The sequence below is a fragment of the Callorhinus ursinus genome, unplaced genomic scaffold (assembly GCF_003265705.2).
Source record: "Callorhinus ursinus isolate GAN/ISIS: 27379988/994484 unplaced genomic scaffold, GSC_fseal_2.0 scaffold47, whole genome shotgun sequence".
NCBI lineage: Eukaryota > Metazoa > Chordata > Mammalia > Carnivora > Otariidae > Callorhinus > Callorhinus ursinus.
This window is the reverse complement of record NW_027397109.1, coordinates 9175981-9197075: the sequence shown is the minus strand read 5'-3', so window position 1 is coordinate 9197075 and position 21095 is coordinate 9175981. Positions and strand designations below refer to the sequence as shown.

At 44.6% G+C, this 21095-nt stretch overlaps 1 protein-coding gene across 1 annotated transcript in view; it reads left to right on the top strand.

Annotated features, from left to right (window-relative positions):
* OTUD7A (OTU deubiquitinase 7A) overlaps positions 1 to 21095 on the top strand; it is a 382314-nt gene that overhangs the window by 176103 nt on the left and 185116 nt on the right. Inside the window, exon 2 of the mRNA XM_073882548.1 lies at positions 10205 to 10332. The gene's annotated coding sequence lies outside the window, so the exon portion shown is untranslated. The remainder of the gene's footprint in view (positions 1 to 10204; positions 10333 to 21095) is intronic.

Below are 21095 nucleotides of genomic sequence, written 5' to 3'. Positions count from 1 at the left end.
CTTTAGCAAAGCAGCTCAGGCTAATTCCAGGTCTCTTAGAATTAACCTTCATAGCACATCCTTCTACTAATGTTATTTCATTAAACTCTTAGAACCAGCCTGTTTAGTAGGTACTGTTACTCCTAGAGACTGTGATGTTCAAAAGGGTAAGTTGCCAAGGTAACAGAGGTAGAAAGGAAGAGAAGGACTTGAATGTATGGGACAGGAGGTCATGCAAAAGATGCTTTTTCAAGAAGAGGACTCCTGAGTAAGTTTGAAACAAGCTGGGAGGAAAAAGTAGAGAGGAAGAGCTTGCTGGAATGGGGGAGTGAAGGGATAATTGCAGAAGGTGAGTCTTTTGGGAAACAAGAAACAATGAGCTCCTGAGACCGCAAGCAAAGAAAGAGAGGAGGGGATTGTTGGGGGAGGTCATTCCCAGGCTCTCTCTAGCCTCCAGCTCAGTGGTTCTCCACTTGAAGGGCTTATGAAAACCCAGATTGCTGGGCAGCATGCCCAGGGGTTTTGATTCAGCAAGTCCGGGTGGAGCCAGAGAACTTGCATTTCTTTTTTTTTTTTTAAGATTTTATTTATTTGTCAGAGGGAGAGAGCAAGCACAAGCAGGGGAAGCAGCAGGCAGAGGGAGAAGCAGGCTCCCCATTGAGCAAGGAGCCCGATGCAAGACTTGATCCCACGACCCTGGGATCATGACCTGAGCTGAAGGCAGACGCTTAACCAACTGAGCCACCCAGGTGCCCCAGAGAACTTGCATTTCTAACAGGTCTCTGGGTGCTGCTGATGCTACAGTCCAGATACCCCACTTGGAGTACCACTGCTCAGTGCAGGGTGGGTTGGGTCATCTGGAAGCAGAGGAACTGGAGGTGATGGGATGGGGGCCTGAAGGAGGGGCCTCTCTGGGACGGTCACCATGGGGAGTCTGGTCTCCTGGTCTGCCTTTTAACAGAAGAATCAACAGGTCACAATACTAGGGAAACAACCACAAGTTACCAAAGTTGAAAAATGCCGGGGTATTAGAGTAAAACGTGTTTCAGCTGCTTAGCTCTGATGTGAAGATTTCCCAGTTTAACAAAAAAATAAGAAGAATAGACCATTTTCATTGCTGATATGAAAAAAAAATTTTCATATTGAATAAGAGATGAAATTGTCACAGTATAATTTCAACCATTTTGAAATAGAAAACATCCCCAGTGGAGGAGCGAGAGCTTAGGAAAGAACATTTAGCTGCTGTTGTAGGAAACTCAGGTAAAGCTTGTTTCTTGAGCAGCAGTAACAGGACTCTGGGCTTGGTTATCAGGGAAGGACCTTCCAGGTACGCAAAATACCTTGGGAACTCCAGGAAACATGGGGAATAAGGTGACAGGGCCTTCACAAAGTGAAGACAAAGAGCATCATTAGCATCTCTGTGCATTTCAAGAAGTGGCATAATGTTAAAGCAGGAGCTTTGATTTTGCTCTTCAGATTCTAGGTGACTTACTGCAGTCTGACCTTGGGCAGGTTGCTCAACTCGTCTGGGCATAGGAGAGGTGGTATTTAAAGAGGGCATGCTTGCCCCTCGGTGTAGATTTGTGGTGAAATGTAAGGATGAAGCAAATGGAATGTGCCTAGCACATCGGAGACACTCAAAAAGTTCTTCTCTGCTCCAAGGTCAAACAGAAAATTCTTCACTTTCAAGCAGATGTAGTTCTGATTCTTCTCAAAACCTTGTCTGTGGTTCCTTCCAGAGCTCTAAAACTAGCGACTGTGGGCCTTTGTGGCCACATGGAGGCACAGCCTGGTCCTGCAGGACCCTCCCTGCAGTGGGTGACTTCGCTGGGGAGGTGCCAGGCCCCAGATCAGCCTTGAGATGGCGTTGCATCCAGTCAGGTCTGCTTCTAGGCTGCTGTGCTGGCCATGCTGTCCCCAAATCACAGTCACAGCCTGCCTGGCACCTCAGTCACCTAAGCTCCCCAGATCCACCTAAGTGCTGGGCTCTGACTTGGGTGGAGGACAATGCTGTAATGTGGCTTCTGCTCCCTGTGGGCCATCATCCTGCTTATGAGTGGACTTTCTCACCCCAGAAGAGGAGAAAGCAGCCCTGCCCATTCATGCCTGGCCCCCCTCTGTCCCCAGCTCCCAGGCTTACCTGACCCTGAACTGGCCTAGCCCACTGCTCACTTAGTGTCACTGGAGTCTAATTGAGCTTTATTTTTTAAAAAAGATTTGTATTTATTTATCTGATAGAAAGAGAGCACAAGCAGGGGGAGCAGCAAAGGGAGAGGGAGAAGCAGATTCCCTGCTGAGCAGGGAGCCCAATGCGGGACTCGATCCCAGGATCCTGGGATCATGATCTGAGCCAAAGGCAGACACTCAACTGACTGAGTCACCCAGGTGCCCCCTAATTTACCTTTAAACCTATAGGTGGAGAATACTAATAGAGCCAGAGCTCAGCCCATCCAGTAAGGTTGTGATGTACTGCAAACATTGCATTTTCCTAAGTGCATTCAGCACTGACCCCACAGTCTAATGCCATTGGATGTCATTAGACACCATTAGGCACAGCGCCTTCCACTGAGAAGGGGAGGTGATTTTGAACTCCCTGAAGAGAAGTACTTGCAGGCTGGGAATCTCCTACAAGGAGGAGTCTCAGCTTTAATTTGCATAGGGCCTAAGTAATGCATTGCTCACTTAACCTCTATGCAGGGAGAAGGTTGGAGGAAGAGAGGGAGATGAGAAGGCTGGCTGGCCCAAACATCCAGTCCTGCTCCCAGACCCAGGCAGAGGGGAGGCAAGCAGGGCCTTTAGGCTCGGGATGACAGGGGCTGGTGTAGTTCTCCAAGCTGGTAGAGAAGAGCTGTCCAGGAAGTGAACTGGGCAGCACAGGGGAGGTGGCAGGAGGGACCCAAAGGCCAAGTGCCCGTGTCTGATGCAGCCTAGAAGGGAGCTGTGCATGAAAACAGAGATGTGTATTCAGTTTTAATCCATTTCATACCGAGAATCTCCCTATGAGGTAGGTCCTATTTCAGGTGAGGCACGCAGGAGTCAAGCAACTCTCCTGAGGTCACAGAACTAGTGGAACCGACAGTGTCTGGCTCAGCGCCCTCCCCAGGCCCTCCCACGTCCCACCTCAGGAGTTGTGCCATCTGTTCCCTGTTCAGACGGCCCCTTGATCTCTCCCTCCCCAGTGGGAAGCCAAGGACCCTGTGTGCCCCCCCTACACCCCCATGCTTGGCTCCCGTTGAGCTCTCCGGAGTGCTGTGGAATAAAAGGAATCTTAAGGGGCCGTGGCGGGGGGGGGGGCATTCAGACATTTTTCCTTTGTAGGTCCTGTCCCACCCCTGGACCCGGGCAAGGGGAAGCAATTAGGAGCTGAAGGGCTCACTTCTAGGAGACAAGGGGCAACAGCTAGGCCCCAGAGACCAGCAGATGTGACACTTGCCACTATCCAGGAATTGGGCCACAGTGTCCAGTTTCCTGAGGCGGAGCAGCGCCGCATATCCCGTGGCCTCGCACCTGCCCAACTCCAGGCAGCTCTAGAGAAGTAAGAGGAGTTCAAGGTCTGGTTGCTTATACTGCCCAGATGCAGATCACGTTTGTTGGATTCCAACCTGCTTGATGCCCTGGGGTCTACTCTCATCCAGTTTTAACCTGCCTTCCTTTAAAGGTCTAATGATGCCCCTGAGGGGAAAGGAGGATTCCCCCGCTCTCTCCCATGCTGCAAGCTTGTTTGTCTCCTTCTGCTAATAAAGCATTTGTAGATTGCCACCTTCAAAACTAAAAAAAACTGCCGTGGGCATGGCCAACCTGGAAGGGCAGGAACAGAGTGAGTGAAGGGGCCAGGAGTCACAGCTAGGCACTTTGCTGTGTTGTCCTGGGCAGGCTGACTCACCTGTTCTGGGAGTTGTAAGATGGGGCTCTGCGGTGACTCAGGGAGGCGGGGCTGGGGAATGGCCAACGTCGCTAGCTTTGACAGCCCATTTGGTGGGAGAAGAGTGGCCTCCACTGGAATGAGACCCTCATAAAGGAAGCTGACTGCTCTCGTTAGAAGTCAGGGACTTTCTTCATTACTGTTTCCAGAATGCCTTCTGCACCCTGGAGGTTTTGTGCAAGGATAAAACTCTGGCCCTGCTGGCCGATGGAGTTAGAAAATCAAGACTCCTGCCTGTGATGAAAGTAGAGGATGTTTCAAGGTAATAAATAGTGAATCGTGAAGTTGGGATGCACCCATGGGAGATGCCTTCAAATGTTACAGGAAAGGGAAGTTGTTGAGGGCAGCTTGATCCATGACGGCTTCGTGAGCCTGCTGGGACAGAAGCAGCAGGGGGTAGCCGTGGTTCTAAAGAGCTGAGGGAATTTATTTCAGATTCTACAGAGAAGAGTACCTGTGGGTTGTCATGATGTCTTCTGCCCTGATGGAACCCACCGGAAAAGCAGTCAGGTGTACTAGAAGGAGCTCTGGCCGCGGAGCAGGCCCCCTGGCCTCCGTGTGCTGTCCCATGGTTGGCTCCTCTGGGTGCCAGGCTTCAGGTAGACTCGGGTCCCAGCCTGCATGGGACATCCAGTCTAGTGATAGTCACTGAATCACATATGAGTAAATAGATAAACAGGGTAATTGCAGATCCTCCACAAAAAATTCACTGGTTAACAGTAAAGGTTGGGGAATGTCCTTTACAAATGATGGTCAGGGACAAGAAGGAGCTTCCATGAGACGCAGTCAGGGCGAAAGGGAGGGAGGAGTCCCACTCTGAAATCCTGGTGTCACCTTGACCCACCACCACCGGGCGCCTCTGAGTCCATGTGAAGGTCAAATTCAAAGCAAGAAGACGCTAAAAGAAAAGGGACCATCCATCTTAGATCTGAGGAGTGGGGCCAGCTGTGGGATCAGGAAGCCTGGGAGGGCAGTGGCCCCCTCTTCCTCTTGGGAAACATAAACACGATCTTAGAAATGACAATTCCCCAGAGAAGGAGTAAGTGGACGCCTGGCCCCATGACCCATGATAAGAGACCCTCTCACAGAGCAGCAACACTTCCCATCCCTCCTTCCCTCCTTTCCTCTTCTCCTTGCTATGGCTGCTCTCAAGGGCTACCACTACCTGGCTCCAGGCCCTCCAAGTTGGCCCGGACACTAGACACCCACCCCTTCCCGGCAACCGAGGCTGCTGTCCCCTGGATCATCTATCACCTCCTTGGGTCCTGTGCTTCACCTGGGTGGCAGGCACTCCTCGGCCAGCAGCAGGAGGCTTGGACCCACCCTTCTGAGCCACCCTGGCTAGCTCTTCTTTGAGCTTTCCTCTTCTGCAGCTGCCCAGTGGGCTCTCCTGGTGGGCACACGGCTCCCACATCTGATGGCACTGCAGACAGCATGTGCAGGTAAAGGATGGGTTGCGGACCCATGAGTGAGCGGAGCCAGGCAAGGCCACGGGGTGAGAGGGTGGCCTCTGGAGGCCCTCCTGGGGGCAGAAAGAGGGCAGGACTGTGTGTCCCCCAGAGCCCCTTTCCTCAGCTGTATTTGTGAGATTACCTGAGAGGACTTACAACCACTCGTCCAGGGGGTGACAGAGAATAAGCCCTCAACCAACACTCGTTCTGTCCCCCACTTCTCTTGGGAATTCTGTAGGACTTACGTTCCAGGCTAAGTGTCTCTTTCTCTCTGAAAGTCCCCTGGCCCCTGAGGCAGGTGGCACAAAGCACCATGGCTTCCCCTGGACTCAGGGTCACGATGATCGGCAGGTATTGGTTTTCCTGCTTGTCTCCTGTTTCAGGCCGCAGGGTACACCTGCACAAAAACCAGCCCACTTTATTTCTGCCCCACCACCGGCAACTCCTGGTAAAGTAGGTGCTCATCAAAGGTTTGCTGGCTGAATGAGCAGCAAAGGCTTCTTGAGGGGAATGGGGCTTGAAGGGACCCTGGCTTGTGAAGGGTCAGGGGCATTCGGATAAGTAGCGGGGAGGGAACCAGGTGAAAAAATACCACAAAATCCAGGTGGGCATTGGAGGCAAGAGAAGGAGCAGGAAGGCCAGGCTCTGGGTCGTCCAGAGAGAGCTCTTGTGCATGATGAGCCATTCCCACACTGCCTTGGGTCCCTGGAGTCTCTCCGGCAGCCGCTGGGCCACCACCAGCCTTGGCCGCCCTGCTGGACGAATGCTACCCACTTTGTTCCTGCAGTTTCTTAGCATCCAAACCTAGGACATAGCAGGCTTTCTTTCATATTCAACCCCCTATGTGCCTGCATTTTTTACCTTAGAATTGCGTCCCCATACAGTTGTGAGCCCCTTCAGGTCCTGAGAGCATTTTCAGACGCCTGTCCCAGTCAGTCTTCACCAGGAGCCTTGGAACCCTCTGAGCCCTGTGGTTGAAATGGCTTCCCAGGACTACACACCACTGGCAGGGGTCTCACCGGGTACCAATCCCAGGTCATCCCGGATGCTTTTCCAGGGGACTCTGCAACAGAGTAGAGGCAGGGCAAAGGGAGGCAAATCCCACAGGAACATTGTCTTTCTGCTTTCATGTAGGAGTTATTCTAAGCTCTCATCTAGAAGCTTCCAAACATGTGGTGTGTCCTCAGTTTCCAGGCACACTCCCAGGCCCTCTGTCTGCAGTCAGGGGGTGTCATGAAAGGCACTGCCAGCCTTATTATGATGATATCTGCAATCTATACACATTCCACCTTTGGAAACCAAGATACAAAACTGAAATAGCTATTTTATTTTAGAAATTATTGTTCTCTTAGGACAGTACTTCCCACAAAGCATTGGTCCTTCCCTTTGTTTTGGCTGATAGCCTTTCCCCTCTCTTCATTGTGTTTCTGATCTGTATTGGTTTTCAATCACTAGAAATTTTCTTGCATTTCCCTCTAGAGGAGCTTGCATTTTGAAAAGCACTTCGACCTACCAGACCTTTCCAGCCTTTATTATGGACATATTTTGTGCTTACAATATCTGATGGTACAAAAAGAAAATTTCCCCTTTATTTATAGAAGTTGTCACAGCCTTTTCCTGAATGTAAATTTCCTGAAAATTTAGCCAGGACATGTGGCAAGTTTTGATTCCGTTAGAGAACCGGAAGCAAAACTGCATACCAGCAGGCCTGAGGCTTTTTTGTATATCTTCTTGAGTGACAGACTAATTGGTGATCAGTATGTGAATTAAAACTCATTTCCTGGAAAGAAAATTTCTCTTAAAGCTCTCAGAAAGATCAAGAAATAAAGCCACCCCTTATATGCCTATCCCAACACACTTGGCTATTGCGAATAAGTCTGCAAATATCCATTCGAGTCCCTGCCTTCAGTTCTTGTGGGCATATACCCAGAAGTGGAATTGCTGGATCATGTGGGAATTCTGTGTTTGATTTTTTGAGGAACCACTATATTGTTTTCCTTAGAGGCCTTTTTACATTCCCACCAGCAATGCACCGACTTCCAATTCTTATATATCCCCACCAACACTTGTAATTTTTGAAAAAAAATTTTATGATAGCCATTCTAATGGGTGTGAAGGGGTATCTCATTGTGGTTTTGGTTTGCATTTCTCTGGTGATTAGTGATATGGAACATCTTTCCATGTGCGTATTAGCCATTTGTATATCTTCTTTGGGCAACTCAGGTCCTTTGGCCGTCTTTGAATTGGGCTGTTTGGGTTTTATGTTGAATTGTAGGAGCTCTTTATATATTCTTGATATTAATCCCTTCTCAGATACATGATTTGTAAATATTTCTTCCCATTCTGTGGATTGCCTTTTTTTGTTAATGGTGTCTTTTGATGCAGAGGAGTTTTTTAAACTTTGGTGAAGTCCAATTATTTTATCGCTTGAGCTTTAATCCCCAAGAAATCATTGCCAAGTCCAACATCACGAAGATTTTCTCCTAATTTTCTTCTAAAAGTTTTATAGTTTTAGCCCTTACTTGTAGGCCTTTGGTCCATTTCAAGTTAATTTTTATATATGGTGTTAGGTAAGGACCCAGCTTCATTCTTTGTCCTGTGGATATCCAGTTTTTCCAACACCATTTGTTGAAAAGATTGTCCTTTCCTCATTGAATAGTCTTGGCACTCTTGTTGAAAATTATTTGACCATAGATGTGAGAGTTTTATTTCTGGACTCTCCGTTCTATCCCACATAGAATCCTCATATGTCTCTCTTTACATGCATACCACATTGTTTGATTCCTGTAGCTTTGCAGTAAGTTTTGAAATCGGGAACTATTTCACTTCCAACTTTGCTCTTCTTTATCAAGATTGTTGCGACTATGGAGTCCCATTCTTTTACATATAGTCTCTTCCCAATTCTATTTAAGAATTCAGAAAATGTATTATCTGCGAAACCATTTTGAAAGAGCTACTCAAAAACTCCCTGTAGCAAAAAAATGAAAGGAGAAACAAGAGATATGTAAATTATTTGTGAATAATTAACAGTGAAACACAATCACATGTTGTAATAATTAACAATGTACCCGTGAAACTTAAGGCAATTGTTAAGAAATGATCCCTAAGAAACTAGAAGCATGAAAATTAAAAGCAATTCAGGGTTTTTTTTTTTAAATGATTTTTACAAAATAGAACAGCAAAGGAAGGGAAGGGAATTACATTGAACTAATGGTCTTATCCTGTGTAGAAATTAAAGGTTGTATCTGTTCATGGTGTCGGGATAAAAAAAAAATTAAGACACCTGTGTGTGTAACAAATTTAAAGCAAACAATAGAAGGAAAGATAAGATATATAACTTCTAAAAAATACATTACAAGAAAAATAAGACCAATCAAGTCAGCTGAAGGCAGTAAAGAAAATAACACCATAAAATTTGAGAAGTAGAAAGCACTAAAACAGATGATGGGGAAAGGTCCGAATATACAAGTCATCTCCCTACTCTACTTTTAATGCTACAAAAAATAAAAATAGAACAGGTTAAATCCCCCTATTAAAGGACAGATATTGGAGTGAAGGACTGAAATTGAATAAAGGATTAAATTTTATCTATAAGGTATCAGATAAGACACAGCTGAAAAAAAAAATGGCCTAAAGAGGTAAAAATATAAGGCGTAGGCAAAACTATTATAAGCAGTGTTACAGAAGGAATGAGGAGCAACAAGACAAGTAGCAGAGTGGAATTCAAGGTGGGAAGGGATACACAAGACCAAAAAATATTTAGGAAAAGGTAAAAAACACCAAAAAGAGAGAGTGATCGCATTAGCTTTGAAATGTTGAAAGTAAAGCAGTTATGCTTATGAAGACTGGTGATTTCTCCATCTGGGTGGGAGATATCAAAGGGGAAGCCAGCCAGGGGTCTGGAGCCCCAGGGTATTTAGAAACTACAGGACAGAACATACCATCCCAGACCTCGGGGCACACCACAGACATTTCATAGACACAGGCAGGATCCTCAGACTTCACCCAGAGCCTAGGTGTGATCATATAGGAAAGCGGGGTTCCTGGACCCCATGTGGTACAGTCTGTGTAGAGTGCACAGATGTGACCCAATCCCCCCCCACTCACCTGTGAAGTCACAGGCCTCCAAGCTTAAGAGCATCTTAGGGTTCCGATGCCTGCAAGAAAACTCCACATTGCATATGAGTGGATCTCAGGAGTCAAGATACTGCGGAGCAAGGTGTACCCACCTGGACTGAGGTGTGGTCCACAGGGACCCTCTCCATTCACAGTGCTGTTCATGACACCCAGCCCTTCATATGGAGCACAATGCACCCTGCCAGGACCGGGGTGTGGTGATCACCATGACCGCCTTGATTCCCCGTGGTCCGGGTGGCGATTACGAGTGGCTTCCTAACTTCAGGGTTCCTCATAGACCACACCACCTGAGATTCTCATGGAATGTCAGAAGTCAGGAGTTGGTGTGCGAGGCCCTCTGAGAAGCTCTGTGCACCTCTCCTGGAACATGAGCATAGCACATGAGCGTCTTGTGTGTTCTCATCCACAGTTACTTCTCACAGTCACCCATTGGGGAGACTTTTCCCATTTATCCTGACCTACCTCCAGATGCCCGCGCTTATTTCAAAATTAAAGAGTGGGATGGTGTGTTAAGAAGGGGGATTTCAGGGATGTGGGGTTCACTCTCAAGACCATTTCAAGTTCATATTGAATATTTAAAATCACTTTTAAATTTGAAATATTTACATTTAACTTTTAAATATATAAAAAATATATTCTTAAAACTTAGATTTTAAATTCTCACTTTTCGTGAACTATGAACATTCCTTTTTTATCCTTGTCATCTTTTTTCCAGAGTTCTCAGGGGCTGCAGTCTCACACCATCTACGGGGGCAACAATGGGCCATTTCCAGCAGGGACGGCGCAGTGTTGCCCTGGATGCCTGACTACCACACACCTCCAGAGAATCACGGTGTCTGAAAAGTAAGTCCCATGTTCTTGGGCCCCTAGCAACTGTGCCACAGGGGCACGTGCTGTCAACACCTCTAGCAACAGACCAACTTGTACTGGTCCTTGGAGCAAATTGCCTGAAATCCGATCTAAAGCCAGGGATAGGGTTATTTATTCCCTGAAATCCATTGAGAAAGAATTATGAAAAGAGTTTCGTATTGTACTATAATTTGCATTTAGAATGATAAACATTATTCTCGAAAAAAAATGATTGTAGTGAACAACAGAAAAGTGATTTGATTTACACTAATACTGGTACAAAATTTATAAAGTAATTCTATCGCCCTCTGTTGCTATCGTGATTGATTTGTAAAGTATTATAAGAGTAATCTAAACAAAAGTCGTCTTTCACCTTCACATATTTTCCTTTTTAATGTTTCCTCTTAGTTCTTGTCTCAAAATGCTGTTTTTATCTAGTTGATTAATAGCATAGCAATTCTTTTGCCTTATGACTCCTCGAACAAACATTTATTTTTTTTGTCTGCTCTTCATTTTGCTAAATTTCACATCTATTAAAAATGGAAAGTGAACACTCATATATTCTTCACTCAGATTTACCAGTTGTTTACCCACAAACACACACACATATACACACATGGAATATGTACTCATGTGTGTTATGTATGTGTGTGTTCAGTGTTTCTCTCTGAATCATCTGAAAGTAAGTTGCAGACATCATGACATACTTTGAGAAATATCTCCTACATCCATAGGCTTTCTTCTTCAAAATGGTAGCACCGTTATCACTGAGGAATTTAACACTGATAAAGTAATCTTATCCAACATATAGTTCCTATTCAAATACCTCTGGATGTCCCCAGAATATTCTTCATAGCTGTGTTCCCCTATCTAGCATTCAGTTAAGCATCATGCCCTGAATTTGGTTATGTCTCTTTAAATCGAAGCCGAACACTGCTTTTGCTTTTATCTTTGGTGATTTTGACATTTCTGAAGAACCTAAGCCATTTGTTTCGAGGAGAGTCTCACAGTATGGATTTGTCTGGCTGTTTCTTCATGCTTAGGTTCAGGCCCACATTTTGTGTGTTTACACCACATCCGTGGGTTCAGCATGTCAGTGTGACCTGGTGCTGGTGAAGACGAGTTTGTTCACCTGGCTCAGGTGGTTTCTCCCAGAGCTGTCCTTTATAAAGTTACTGTTATTTTATTCCTTGTAATTAATAAGTAATCAGTGCGGTGAACTCTGAGACCATGTGAACATTCTCTTGTCTAGCTCATTTTCACCCATTTTAGCATCCACTGAAGGTTGTATTATGATTTTTAACTAACCAGTTCATTAGCACCACGGTCTTCCTTCCCTGTCAAATGGTTTCATTATTTTTTTCATTTTTCCACGGTTGTGAGCCGCCACACAAGGGAGAATATCAAAGCAGTCAAGGGAAGGACTCTGAAATTAGACCGTCTGGATGCATGTCTAGTATGCATCCCGTCTCTGACACACACTCACTAGGTGACCTTGAGCAAATATTTCATCTCATAAACCCTCAGTGTCCTCATGATTAAAATTAGGAGGCAATGGGTAACCATTGCATGGGGTGTCTGGTAGGGATGGAGCCCACGGTTGGCTTCACCAAGTATTAGCTATTAATTATTATCAGTGGCAAAAGGACAGGCTGCATGCCTCCGGATGCTGCTTCACTCCCGAGATCTTCTGTAATCCCCAAAAGCTGAATAAGACCTTTGGCAAAAAATGCTGATAAACCTGAGTGACAGGGCAGAGGTACCCCAGGATGTGAGTGGTCATATTTTTAAGTCCCTAAAGTTAGAAGGTGGCATAGAGAAGTGACATCATCACAACAGGAAGCATGCATCAGTGAATAGCATCCTAATGGCGTCCACTCCACCATTCTGGTTATTTCTAACACTCTTCGTTGCTTGGCTCCTTCCCCTGGCTAGGCCTGGATCTCCCTAGTCTGCTGACAGTTTTGCCTTTCAGTCACTAGCAACTGATTGTTTGAAGATGATTAGGTTTCTTTCTGTTTAGATCAGGTCACTGTGGCTTTATTTGAGCTCCTTTGCCTTGGAATCTTCTTTGAGAATCTTTGGAGAATTCTACCAAGAAAATAGCTTGTGAATATACATGTTAGTTTTTGAGCTATACATGGGCATGGATTAGGCTGAGTCTTAAAAAAAAAAAAAAAAAAAAAAAAGATTACCCTTGGAGAACATTTTTAGCTGGAGTATCTGAAAATGTTACTTGCCTAGATTTCTTCCCCAAGAGGGCTGGCTTTCATAAAGCAGGGCTTCTGGAAGCATGCATGCTGTATCCAGCATGTTTCCTGGCTTCTGGCTTGCTAGGCTGAGCTTGAGGGATGGCCCTGACATGTAACCTGTTCTCCTGCTTTCTCGGTGATGCCAGCCCAGCCAGCCTGAGGTTAGCCGGGGCAGAGAATGGGCCCTGCAGACCCGGAGGTAACACCTCTGCTTGGGCACCAACCTGAAGTCCCCCAGAAGGCTCACCACCTCCTCCTTCTGTTTTCCTCCCTTTTAGCCATTCGCAGGCCAGGGATCCTCTGCCTGTCTCTGTGTCCCCTTGATGAGCTCCTCGGAGAAGGGACAGTGGTGCGGGCAACATAATGGTTTACAGGTTGAGTGAAGCACAGTTAAAAATCAAATCTGCAGTTCTGCAAAAACACAGAGGAAATCACTTGGGTGCCTTTTGACTGTGTGGGTGGAAATATCAGGGCTGCCTTTTTTCTGTTCTTCAAGTGCATTCTGTGAAATTCTGTCTACTTGGAAACCTGAGTTATCTGGTCTTAAATGAGTAGCATACTCCTAACCTGCATGCTTGAGACTGACATGGAAACAGTTTGAAGCCAAGGAAAAAAGCTCCCTGTAGAGAAGCCCCTCCCCAAGGCTTCAGGTCCTGGGCCTTACTGGGGGGACCTCCTTGGTGGCCCTGGGTCAGTCCTTGAGTCTCCGTCTTCATGCTTGCTTTACTTCCCTGTTCCTGGGGGTCCTGCAGCCGTTGCCCCAAGAGCCACACCAAGTCCCACCTGGGTCCCAGGAGCTCATGTTCTTTTGTGGCAGGTGTGATCATGGCGCCATGTCTTTCCACGTCATGCCCACACACAGTGGGCCGTAACCTCCCCAGGAAGGATGGAATGTGGGTCCTGGAGCAGCCCCGGGGCTAGGTGGCACACCCAGGCTGTGAGAGGGACAGCAGAACCCAGGGCCTGATGTCTGCCTGGGCAACCGGGCTCTGCTCATTGGTGTCAAATGTGGAGCAAAAGTATGGGTGTGCTGGGTGAGACAGGTTTGTCCTTCCATCTGTGTGAAGCGCTAGCCCATGGTCTCTCTGGTTCTGGGGTCTGGGATCCGGTGCTTACTCCCCATTTTCTAGCTGGGTGGCCATAGTTTCCCATCTGCCCAGTGGGGACAGCATTCCCTCTTGGGTAGGCCTCCCAGGAATGGTGTTTCCCTTGGTTCCAGGTACTGAGTGTTGAAGGGCACCTCCCTCTTCTACCCTCATTCTTCTGCTGGTGCATCTCAGCACGGGGGGGGTTCCACATAGAAGACCCGTTCCTGACCCTCAGGGTCTACTCTCACAGTTATGGCAGAGGAGGGCTGCATAGAGCAAATGCCAAAGCCCATGAGGCCCATATGGGGCTGTCCCTCTCCGTGTCCTAATGTGTTCCCTGAACTGTTTTAAATGGAAACACATTGAAATCCACACTTGTTCCTTGAGTAGCGGAAGCTGCAGATGGCGGAGGAGGGTGAGCAGCAACACTGCAGCCACTCCTCTCCCAAGGATGGAGCTAAGGTTTCCTGTCCACTGGGGCTGCCAGGGATGTGCCGATGTGGTTTCAATCCATAGAGCTTGAGCCCAACTCCTGGTTACACCAAGGCCAGGCTGGGGGCTACATGTGGATCAGCTCTGTAGACCTCAGTTTCCTCATCTCTGAAATGGGGATGGTGATGGTGGTGCCCTCCACACGGGGCTCAAGTGAGGACAAAGTGAGTTAATTCATGAGAAGTACCCAGAGCTGTGACACCTGGTAAGAATGCTAGAAATCATGGTTGTAAGTATGAGGGCCTAGGCAGGTGTGGACGCACAGCTCATAGTGAGCGGTGACTTTCAGCTCCCTTTCCCCTGTCCTCCCGCACACTTTGACTCAGTTATTATGAACAACTGCACTGTGAAATAGCATAGTGCTGCTCTGGAGGTCATTTTGTGGTTGGTGGGGTTGTATCCCCTGGGTCAAGCCCTGAAAGCTGTGATTTATTATTTTTGGTCTGTTTTTCACATTTTTTATGTGCCCAGAATTAAAGCTTACTGTGCCCACCAAAGGCACTTGAAACTCACTGAGAAATGAGACTGGCCACTGGCTATATCTTACCTCCCAACTGGGTGACAGGGCTGGTTAACCCCAGTCCCGCCTGAGCTTCCTCCTGTGCCGTTGTTCCTTGGCCCTCAGACCCTCTCCTGGCCTTTCTGTCAGACCAGAGGCTTTTCCCCTGGCACCCAGTTTTGCTCCAGAAACTGTGGGCGCTAGCTGGCTGTGTTCACAAGCCTTTCTTCTGATACTCACAGATAGGTCTGCATGTGACCCAGGTAGTCCCTCAGCTAGTCCTGACATCCTGTGCTTGTGGGTGCACATCTGAGTGCACATTTAACATTTTGCATTATAAATTTAAATAGGGACAAAGATATCATTTCTAACATATTGTAAATAATGACATTTTAAAACAGCAGAGGTGTGTCACTTTTTTTTAAAGATTTTATTTATTTGTTTGACAGAGAGAGAGAGAGCAAGCAAGCACAATCAGGGGGAGTGGCAGAGGGAGGAGAAGCAAGCTCCCTGCTGAGCAGGGAGCCCAAAATGGGGGCTCCATCCCAGGACCCTGGGATCATGACCTGAGCCAAAGGCAGACACTTAGCCGACTGAGCCACGCAGGCACCCCGATACGTCACTTTTTTATTGAAGTATAGTTGACATATAATATATTGGTTTCAAGCGTACAACATAGTGATTCAACACTATACATTACACAGTGCTCACCGTGATAAGTATATACATATATATATATATATACTGTTATTACAATTAAAATGCTGTACTTTTTATTCAGACCTATCATTTTTTAAAAATATACACAGTCGAGGTGTATATTTTTATACACCTCCTCATGCTTGCTCTCTCTCTCCTCTCAAATAAAATCTTTAAAAATAAATAAATATACACAAATATACACAAATATAAGACCACCCATTCAAAATACAGAATACATGGATTCTTCCTTCACTTTGAAATTTTATACCATTTTGTTTCCTCCTTGAATTCATATAGAAATAGGAATAGAAATTCCACCTTCCCCACAAAACTTTATCATAATTTTCTTCTAGAAAGACATTCACTAAGAAAAAGAAAAACATTCACTGATTATTCTGTCACCTGTTTTTTGCATATTTGTTTGTGTATGTTTGTTACACAGACCTATATATATATACACATACATATGTTAAAATATTCCATGGGGCTTGCTATTGATACTGTTTATAGTATTGATTAGTATAAAGATAATCAAAACAGCATAATTAAATACAAAATAAAATATATCAGAGAAAAGTCTCTTAATGAGATGGATGACAGAGAGGCTCCTGGGGAGATCTAGTGTGAGGACTCATTGGCTGCCCCTTTGTGTGGCATCTGGAGGTTTCCACTCCAGAGCGATGTAGGGTATGGGAAAGAAGAACCTGCAGGGCAGACATCTTACCCACAGACAAATTTTATGTTAGATTATATACAGACTTGAGAATTTGAAGATTGATTGTTTGAAAGTGTTCCACACTCATGTCCCCTTGACAAAACTTAATGTGCCCCAGGGGTGCCCAGGCTCAGGTTGAGAGCCACAGCCCAGGCTTTCTGTACTCACTCAGATCTAGATCCAGTGTCCCTGCCAAGGGCAGGTGCCCTGTCATATACTATTCTTACCTCTGCATTCTTTCCATGTGATCCAAACCTCCCCACCCCTATAGCTTCCTTTCAAGCCATAGAATCTTCTAGAATGCAGTTGTGTCCTTTGTCTCTTTGTGGTCTTCCAAGAATCTGTGTGGACTGAGTCTCCCAGAGGAATTCAGGGAGATCATTTAGGTTTTGATACTTTAAAGTATATAGTATATCATATTCTAGATCTTTCTTTCCTTGGTCAACATATTTCTCCATATTAGCTGCACCTTCACAGGTAAGATTTATGTATGTGGCTTTTTCTGTAGACCCATGGCAGTGTGTGTACTTCAGGGTGGGCTTGTTGGCATCACCAATCAGGAAACCCTGGTAACCAGGATTCTGCTTCAGGGCCTCCTCCTCAAAGCCCAGGTGCTGAGCCATATAAAAGAGGCACAGTCCCCAGTGAGAAAGAATGAATATCAATTCTTAAGGGACTTACATACTCAGGGGCAGTTCTTGAATCTTCTGTAACCAGAGAGGCCTGCTATCCACATGGACATTGTGCCACCACGAACATATGCATGTGGGTTGGCCACTTATGATAATGCCCGGGGAGCAGTTTCTATAGGGATCATTTTCCAGTGCTTTGTTAAATTTCCTCTGTACCTTGTGGGGTATTCCTAGAACATGCAAAGCCCAGTTCTCACACAAAATCATTTGTTAGCATATACAAAACTTAATTTTACTTATTGATAATGAACCAGCAAAAAGAGATGCCCCGACAGCATCTACATGAGGGCTCAAATTCATTGTGCAAGCCAAAAGGCAGCATCTTATGATGGTGCTACATGATCACTTATAATTCATCAGCCATCATTATTTTTAGATAATTGTTATAGAAAAAAAGCAAACTTGGTTTGGCTCCAAGTACATTTGAGTAACTAGAATTTATAAAGTCAACTGGAAAAGAAATACAGAAATAAGATGCTAAGTTAAGCTGACTCTCTAGAGGGCAATAAGATAATACCTTATCTGGGTTTTACATTTTAACTGAGGGCAATAAAAATCATAATTTATTAATTTCTGCAAGTTAGTCTCTAATTTTACAGAGCTATATACCCTCTGCATCTTTATCGGTTGTTAATTGTTGGATAAGTAGTTGTGACACTTCTCAAGAGTTTCAGAATAGGATCAAATAGGCTTATAATAAGTCAGTGTTTTAGCAGGATATCAAAAATTCAAGAAATAACCATTTTGCCTTTTTTTCAAGTTTAGAATAAATTTTTCTATAACAATTATCTAAAAAAAAAAAAAAAGATGGCTGACAAATTAGAAGTGATCATGTAGCACCATCGCAAGATGCTGCCTTTTGGCTTGCACAATGAATTTGAGCCCTCATGTAGATGCTGCAGGGGCATCTGTGGTAGGCAGCTTCTGACATGGCTCCCAATAATTCCTGCCTCCTGACAACCACATCCTTATGTTGTTCCCTGTCCTTCTGTGGGGGCTGCACCTAGTAAATAGCACCCAATAAACAGGATACAACAGACATGATGGGCTGCCTCTTCCAAGATCAGGATACAAAAGACTGGAAGTTCCCTCGTGCACATGCTCTCTCTAATCCTTGCAGTCTGACCAGTGGAAAATCTCATGTAGCAAGAAATTGATTCTTAGTTCATTGACCCTCAAGAAATGAATCTGCCAACAACCACATGAGTGAACTTGGAAGGAGATCCTTCCCTGGTTGAGCCTTCATGCAAGATTGCAGCCCTAGCCAACATTTTAGTTACAATTTAGGAAAGACAGAGTCAAGTAACCCAGCTAGGCACACCCTGATACCTAACCATAGAAATTGTGACATAATAAATACATTGTGTCAAGTCACTAAATTTTGGAGTAATTTGTTTCATAGCAATAGCTAACTGATACAACATCAATGAAATGTATAATGTTGATTGTACTTGGAGATGTGCTTCTCAACTGAGCTTTCCTTCATTTCTTTCTCTGCTTCTCATCTTCTTTCTCCCTCTTCCCCATTCTTTAATAATCTTTAAGATAATCTTCCTTTCGGGGAGCCTGGGTGACTCAGTATGTTAAGTGTCCAACTCTTGGTTTCAGCTCAGGTCATGATCTCATGGGTTGTGGGATCGAGTCCCACATTGGGCTCCACACTTAGCAGGGAGTCTGCTTAAAGATTCGCTCTCTAGCCCCTCCTTCACTTATGCTCGCTCTGTCTCTCTCAAAAATAAATGAATAAATATATTTTTTACAAAGATAATCTTCCTTTCTTGATTCCTGTTCTGTGTTGGTTCCCCTTTTCTGGCAGCTGTGATTACATCCTTGACAGTTGATTAGAGAGGGCTGAACTCAGAGGCAGCTTATTTGTGGGGACAGTGTGCAGTTCAGAAAAAAGTACTCCATTCTTGACCAATGGCAAAAGAATTTTTTGTTGTTGAAAATCAATTGCTTCAGACTTGCTGTGACTGTTTCCTCCAGAGCCGCAATGCTTGTCATTGAGTCTCAAGCCAATGCTTAGTGTTTGGGTGAAATTGGTTTCAGTGTTCTTTCCTCAGGGGAGTGTGGACATATATCTTTTCTGCTTTAAGAGGCATTTTCTTGACTCAAACAGCTGATTCTATAAGCTTGAACTTCATCTATTTCAATATAGAAACAACTTTTTTTAATTATAAGCTCTTTTAATATGATACAAAAATTACCAAAAGGAAATTTTTGGAAGAGTGGTACTCCAGAGGGTTTTTTTAGGTTTCCAAAATTATTAGTTTAAGAACATGTTGGCAAAGAAGTAAATAGATAGTAACAATCATAATCATACCTAAGCTTTTTTGGTGCTCCCTATGAGCCCAGCACACTGTTACATAACTTCCAGCACAACCACATAACATGGGAACTGCTAACCTTGTTTCAAAGATGAAGCAATGAGAACCAGGGAGTAGAAGTACATTGTCCTAGTTTTGTTTGCATATTGGTACGAATTTGTACCTTAAGGCAGGTGTTTCTCGTTACTAAAGTTTAAAACCCAGGTAACTCAAGAAGAACAATTAGTAGAGTAACACTTTGGGTCACAGAGTTGCCAGATAATTAATTATAGAAAGCTGGATGTGTTCTTAAAAATCCATTTATCTGAATGTTATCTACTTAAAGTTTTCAGAGTCATCTAGGATAATGTCATCCATAGGGGTATTTTTTTTCCTTTGGCTTGTTTATTTGTCTAGATAAACTGGCCTGTCCTATTTGGAAAGATAGACATTTTGATAAAACACACTAAATTGCACCAGTCACAAGCATGTATAGATATTCAACTAATATGGGCCTATAAAAAATAAAATGCAACTCCAAAAGCGAAACTCCAAAAGCTGAAATTGTCCTGTACTTGTGAAATTTAAATAATTTTTAATAGAAAAATTCAAAACTTGGCTCTACCTTTCTCCAAGGTTTATGCCCTTATACACCATCTCCTTTCCTTCTCAACTCCCAGCACATTGCCAACCAAACCGGACCTTTCTCTTCTTTTCCTGTTCATTTCTGCTTCCATACTTTAGTGCAGCCCCTTGCTGTATCTTGCTTATCTTATTCAATAGCTTCAGTGGAAAATGATGCTTAAGATATAGTGTCTTTCATGAGCACAAGGTCAAAGAGCTTAGAAGGCCATAAAGTAGAAGTGGAAACCCCACTCCACTCCCTCCCACAGCCTCACACCGCTGAGAGGCCATAAGAGTCAGCAGCTGTACCTCCTTCAGACACTTGTCTACATGGGATTTTTTCTCCTTTTAGCAGTTGTAAATTACACTATAATACATAGATATTCTCATGTACCTTAGAGAAATTTCCATTTTAACACCCATGTGATTGGTCATGTTCTAGATGGGTCATACTTGATTCAGCCATCCTCCTACTGACAAACAACTGTTTCTTTTATTTCTAGCTGTGCTGCAAGGAACATCCTTATATAGAGCAAGGTTGACTCTAAGGAAGATACTGAGAGGCAGAATTGTAGAGTTAGAGTATGCACATTAAAAAAATTTAGACACTGAAAAAGAAAATGTCCTCAATTGACCTCATTGCTAGCCCAACATACCTCCCCACCCCCATAGTAGTGTAAAAAAGTACCCAGTTCATCTCATCGGGAATCATGTTTTCAAACTTAATTTTTTAAGGGAGCCTTCTGGGTGTCTTCTGGGTAAAGAGTGGGTAGGCATGGCTTATGGTTACCTTAGTATTTCCCTTATTAACTAAGGCTGATTATCTTTTCACATGCTGATTGGTCATTTGGATTTCCTTTAAATTGCACATTCATATAATTTGCTGCTTTTTTATTGGTCCGTGTGTCTTTTTTTTAAGACTTTATTTATTTATTTGACAGAGACAGACATAGTGAGAGAGGGAACATAAGCAGGGGGACTGGTAGAAGGAGAAGCACAGAGCAGGGAGCCCAATGTGGGGCTCGATCCCAGGACCCTGGGATCATGACCTGAGCCGAAGGCAGATGCTTAGCGACTGAGCCACCCAGGCACCCCAAGGTCCATGTGTCTTTAATCATTTGGGAGTGTTCATCATCTATTCTGAATGCCAACTCCCTATTCGTTATATATTTTTCAAAATCTTCTCCTGTTCTGCTATATAACTTTGACAATTTTATGGTATTTTTTGTCATTCAGAAGTTTGTTTATTAATTGTGTTTTTGCTATTATTAGTGTTATCAAAATTTTCTTTTATGGGCTTTTTTGCCTTAAGAAGGCTTCCTGTATTAGTTAGGGCAGGCTAAATGCTACAACAAACATTCCCCCAAATCCCAGTGCGTTGAAACAA